Here is a 6,384-nt window from a genome sequence, read left to right as displayed (position 1 = left end):
AGTACTGAGTGAAGTTGTACAACCCCTTCATTTGCAATTAAGGGCCAGTTTCTTTGTATACCCTATGTCCCTGATTATTTTCCTGAATAAGACTGCCATACCAGTCTGTCTTGGAATGGGAAGACAAATGTAAATGGCAGTCCATCTTCCATCTGCTGTTCCTGATTAGAAACAGGCTAACAAAGGCGGTGTTTGAGGCTGATACAGATTTTGAGCAGTTTTAAGTCTGGGTTCAGAATTCGCATCTAATCAAGGTTTGGATTCCCATTTGGATTTGATGGTGCCAAAAGCTCAAACTGCTCGAGACATTTCAGTGTCAATAGTGAAAATTTCAGGAGATCAGATGCACTCTTGAGATTTCACCAATCTGAACTAGATTCTGGAAACAGACCCCTTTCTGCATTTGTATCCAGCCTGGGACAAAACCCACAGGAGTAGCTGGAACCCAGTCTTTGTATCTGCACCCCCAATAGATATTGAAAGGACTCATATCTGAGGTTCCTGTTCTGGGCCATTACTGTGTCCAGTAACAGAGCACTATTCCTTTAAAAGGGTAGCATGCAATCGGTTTTTGCAAACTTGGATCACTCACTACGTGTGCCATCTTCACAGGATTATTCACATATCAGGGTTTAATTTGAAAGGACTTCTCTACATTTTCATATTCCAGTGGTTTAATAAGTAAATTACTTTTGCAAGTCCATCGGTTTGGCATGGATTCTTTCAAACAGATCACTCTACCAAGCAGGCAGAGTAGTCATTATTTCACGAGAGCCGCAAAAGAAGTGCAGTAACTCTTATTCCCCCTTAGAGGTCACCCTAGCATAACAACTCATACAGAAACAACCACAAAGCCCCATTAACAGGAGTAACAGTTTCTCACGGAAGAGCTTACAGTGAGCACTGCTTCCATATGCAACTATTGCGGCCACAAACCCAAATGCCTGCCTAACAATTTAGATAACAGCTCTCGTTAGATCTGCAGAGAGGGCTGGGGTTTTACAGCAGTGCTTACATCTGAAACAAACCGGTACTGCAGCTGGACCACAGAGGTTTATGAGTCAGCCTTCGCCCTCATACTAACAGAGCTGGCTGGTTTAGCACAGGCAGCGGCAGGTTGTGGTTTTTGTTGTAGAGGCCTTGTGTTCAGTCCCTGCAGAGGGCAGTGGAGCTCACATCTATCAAGGTATTGTTAAGGCCCCATCACTGCATGATCCTAGCACATGGCCACCTATGCTCCAGCCAGTTGCAGACTGAGATTCCTAAAAGACAAACTCTTACCTGTTCTCTCTGTCACTGTCCTACTGACAGATAAAAACCCCAGCCTGTTCTGGGCTGCATGCAACAGAGTTTTAGTGTTAGCGACAGACTGACAGCCTGGGAGACGGCAGTCTCTCTCTGGCTACAGCACCGCTAGGAACAGCATGGATAGCAGGAATGCAGTCTTCCCCCACACATTGCTCCTCCACTGTGCCTCCCCCCTGACTAGGAGAAAAGGAGTGGGGGGGGGGGGGAAGATAGCTCAGGAACCATGGCCCATTCAGTCCTTTCTCCTAATTGTCAGGAAGGCCAATTAGTGCCATTTGTGAGGCTGTGTTTGTGGTGTGAACACCTGTCTGCTAGCAGTTGGACCCAGGCCTGCTATTTAGTTCATAAGTGGCCACAAAAGAGCTATCAAATGGCAAAAAACTTTTGGTCACTACTGATCTGATCTGCATTTGAACCAGTGACCTAAAGTTTCATAGCTCACAGATAGCACAGATTTTCATGGCCACAGATCTTGAGGCCAAAAGGAACTATTATGATCACCTAGTCCTGAACACAGATGAGAGCCTCGATGTCCCTTCAATCAGTATAATAAGAGAGAAATAAGAAGGTGATTTGGAAACAAGACATGCCAAGGTGCAATAATATCACCTTGATTCTTTTTGTTGCAAAATCGTTCCCTCTTAGGTGGAAAACATGCAATGCGTGCAGGCTACTTTAACATAATGGGCTAGCTACTGAGCATGTGCACCAGTGTCCTCTAGTGGCTGGAGTGAGACCTGCTTCCATGTGTGTCATAATCCCTGCATTATTAGCTACAAATAGAGTCTCCTTTAGCTCAAATCACTTTAGAAGCAGAGGTATCTGAACTCTATCCTCACCATCACTGTGACATTCCAAGTGACCTCGGTGTAAAGCTGTAAAGTCCTAGATTTGTAACAGTAAGTGGGATACTTAGAAGTATATTTATAGCTTAGACATTTAGTAAAACAACATACAGGGGAGACAAGAATCAGGGCCTCTTTCATCACAACAAACAATGATCGCGTCTGACAGATCTCATGTCGTCTCATTAAATCAGGCCATAAAATACTAGGGGCATGCAAAAAAATCTGTGGGGTGGGCTTGTTTCAATACAAAGCCAAACTAAAGGCCGCCCACTATAATGAGTTCAGTTTCTCCTCTGCAGTGACAAACTGCTGCCAAACAAACTGCTGCCCGGAAGAGTAGCTCTCCCCACCAGCCCAGTACTGTATGATAATCCCCTGAAAGGGGACGTACGGCTTTCCAACCAGGCCTATCCAGATCTGTTTGCATACTTAGCAATGGAACGTTCCCAGAGCAATTCATCTTTTCTGTTCCTGGAAAGGTGGGGCATGAAAGGGGGAGCCAGTATGGACAAGTCCAGTGGTCAGAAGGTAGAAATGAGGGGGCCCAGCAGCTATACCCTTACATGCAGACAGACCAGTTTTCCACTGTGTCCATGTAGAGGACACCAGAGCTTGCTCTACTAATTCCCTGAAGCGGTGTGCCAACAAAGAACCCAGGCAAGGGACACAAGGAGAATGGAGTCTGATAAAACTGATGTGCCAGTGATAACAAATAAAACTGGGTGATACCTTACTGTCATGTTTCCTTATGGACAGAAGTGAGCTCAGGCTGTTAGTTCAGATCCATAATTGAAACTCCCCAGAAGTTGGGAGGGGCTTGGATCCAGTGTTCTGGTTCAGATCTCCCCTTCCAGCGGACGTAGGGACTATACCTGGTGTTCCAGTTTAAACCGACTCCTACTTACTGACATCATCACAACAGTCAAGGTCACGTGGTTGCACATCTACTAGTACTGATCATCGCCCTAGACACCCCTGCAGAGGGATTCATATGCTGCGCCTTGTGATAAATTCAGCATAAAGTAACACAGCGTCCCAACTCTAGTGCTGAGTCACTGTCTGACATTGGGAAAGTCATTTGCTTCAGTTTCCCCATCTCCAAAACAGGGAACAATGACAACTCCTCTTCTTTGCAAAGAGCTTTGAGGTCTGCAGACAAAAAGACCTATGTAAGCGTAAAGCATTATTATTCCCAGGTGCTGTGTCTGCCAGCAGCATGCTCAAGGAACACAGCTGCCAGAGTGAGTGACTGCAGGTGTCAGGGACAGTGCAAGCCTGATATATTCACTATTCCTCACTCAGGAGTAGCTGGCCATCAGTTTGAGGGACCAAGTAGGGCTTTGCTGAACAGGCAGATGGGAGAGATGGGGAGCTTGCATGGCAATGTTTTGCCCTCCTCTGCCACAAAAAAAATGCCAAGGATTGAGACGGCAACATTATCCATAGCTGGCCCAGACAATGGGCCTGTGGCTGCTTCTTGTCCTACACATCTGTGGGACAAATTCTACACTCCAAAGCATGCACAAGTCCGAAAGGCAATTGGAGAAGCTCTGTATACTTATGTAAGAGTAGAATTGGGCAGGATAATAGGCCACCTGCACGCACAGATATCTGCAGTGTGCTCTACTGTACACAGAGAGAATTTATTTTACTTAGAAGGAAAGACAGAGACCTGGCTAACACTTTAACGTTGTACCATAAGGGAAATTACTTCCTAACCCCAGCTGGTGACCATCTCATGGCCTTCAGCCTGGATCAAGAGCCCTTTTCATTTTTAATCCTAGCCAGTGTCATTGCAGGTAGAATCTGTATTTATGGAACCCATCTAAACCTTATATGAATCATAGTAAAGTGTTTGTTTATCAGCCCACACTGCATTGATTCTTCAGATAATAGGAGACTTCAGTCTCCAAGACTGTTCACCCAGTAACTCTCATCAGAGTGAAATACACTTAAAAATACAACCTTAAAAAATAAACAAAAAGATTGACCCGTATCAGGCAAAAAATAAAAAAATAAAAAAATAAAAATACTTTTCAAAAACGTCATTGGCAGTAATAGAATCCATCATTCTGGTCAGGCATCAACTAGAGTTATTTATAGCAGCGCTCAACTCATTCTAGTTCATTTAGCTTCCCAGTAACTCTTGACTTATTTTATAATTAAGTTCATCGGAAACCGCTTGCAATGAAGAAAGCAATAAGAAAAGAGGGCAGCTGGATGGAAAGGTTTCACCCACTACGGGGATTGCTTCCCTCCGAAAGATTGAGCTGTCTCTCCCCAGTCTGACTATCAGTGTTTTGTTTCTTGATGTTTTACAGCTTTTCTCCCATTTCCTAAATGCCAACAATTGAATTAACCTGCCGTTGCATCACCTAAGGTTGCAATCTTGCAAGCTAGGCAGACATGAGCAAAGTCCTTGGTGGGATGGGCGAACCAAGACCACTGCAGTAAGTGATGTTGGAGATTCAGGCCTGGTTTACACTAGGAAATTCGGTCAGTATAACTATGTTGCTCAGGGGCACAGGCACCAACTCGATGGGTGCTGGGGTTGAGCACTCCGGGCAAAGGCAAAAAGCCAGCCCCTATGCTCAGGGGTGTGAAAAATCCACTCCCCTGAGCAACGTAATTACACCAATGTAACCCCTGGTATAGACAGCACTAGGTCGACAGGAGAATTCTCCCTTCGACCGGGCTACTGCCTCTTGGAGAGGTGAAGTACCTCCACTGAGGGGAGAAGCCCTCCCATCGGTGTAGGTAATGTCTTCACTGAAGCGCCACAGTGGTGCTGCTGCAGCAGGACAGCTGCACCTCTGCAGCATTTTAAGTCTAGACAATCCCTCAGCAGGTGGCAACCTTCCCTGTGAATCAGTACTAAGCTATATATATAGCTTAGTGTGTATATATAACCAGCTGTTCAGTGTGTTACACAGCTCCGCTAGTGACCGGTCCACAGAGGATCTGCAGTCTACAACTGCTAAGGGCTAGGGGATAAAGGCATTTGGTTTTGGGGCTAAGACCCCCCTACATGGGGTTAACATGTAGACAATCTATGACTGTGGTTATTACATACATACATACATACGTGAGGGGCACAGTGCTATTGGAGGTGCTGTCTTTTGGCGATCCCGACTACTTATGCTCATTAAAAACACTGATATTGTTTGCAAGAGTAGGGATGTTAAATCCAATGTGTTAATAATAGTAACCTGGTCCAATTCCAATAAAGGCGATTACATCCTGCCGCCTTAGGCTTCTCATGCACTTTCATCTGGATATAGTGTTCTCCTCCACTTCCTGTCCAAAATTGTTGCATAGCATTGCCGTGTACTCGTAAACATTTGCTAAGTTACACCCCAGAGGTGAGTGCATTTCAGCAGTGGGTAGAGTCACGCTCTTTTCCTTTTCTTTTGGCCTCATTTTTCCTTCCCTTTCTCCCTCCCCCTGCTTTCCTAACAGGCAAATGGGACTTCTTAAACAACCCCCCTCCCCACCCCACCCCACCCCACAGCTTGTGCATCAGGTAAAAAGACATATCCTTTTTAAAAATCTCTCCAGCATAAAACAGAACCCAGCTCCCAGCCTTTTACTAAAAATAGAAATATTAAAAATAAATCATGAGAATGCAGTAATTCCTAATGAGAGGCATTTGGAGGTTTTGATTCTGTCCTCTAGATGGCTGTAGAGAATAGATTCTACTGGGCCGATAGAAACCCAGACTTTGACAGCAATGCTAGAGCATCTTAGATATTGTTGCTATAGCAATCTCAGTCCTGCACCTTTCTGCTTCTGATTTATGAAACATACAGTTCGGATGAAACACCACCCAGAAGAGTTCTTCTAGCTGCTGGAATGGTGAGGGAACCTAGACTGGCTGGAACCTGAATGTAGTTAAGCCATCTGCCCGACCCCTGAGAGGTCAGGACTTTGTGTGCAATTCCCTATGGAAGCTTGAGCCTCCTCTCAGCTATTACAAAGCTACCAGAAGGGATTTCATCTCATGGTGTCCTCAGTGCTTTTCCCTATCCAGCAAAAGATGTACACTAGTCTCTGTGTGAGATGAACGTCATCTCCATGGGAACGGAGCAGGAGGCCACAAAGCCCACAGCACTACAGAGGAAATTAAATTATCTGTCCCAGCAATATAACCCTCCAGGGTATTCAACTGTCTGGCAGGACAGTCAGGTTGAGAAGCAGATGTAGACAGGGCTATTGTCAAGGAATATTT

Source organism: Natator depressus, chromosome 9 (assembly GCF_965152275.1).
Source record: "Natator depressus isolate rNatDep1 chromosome 9, rNatDep2.hap1, whole genome shotgun sequence".
Classification (NCBI taxonomy): Eukaryota; Metazoa; Chordata; order Testudines; family Cheloniidae; genus Natator; species Natator depressus.
Note: the sequence above shows the minus strand (reverse complement) of the source record.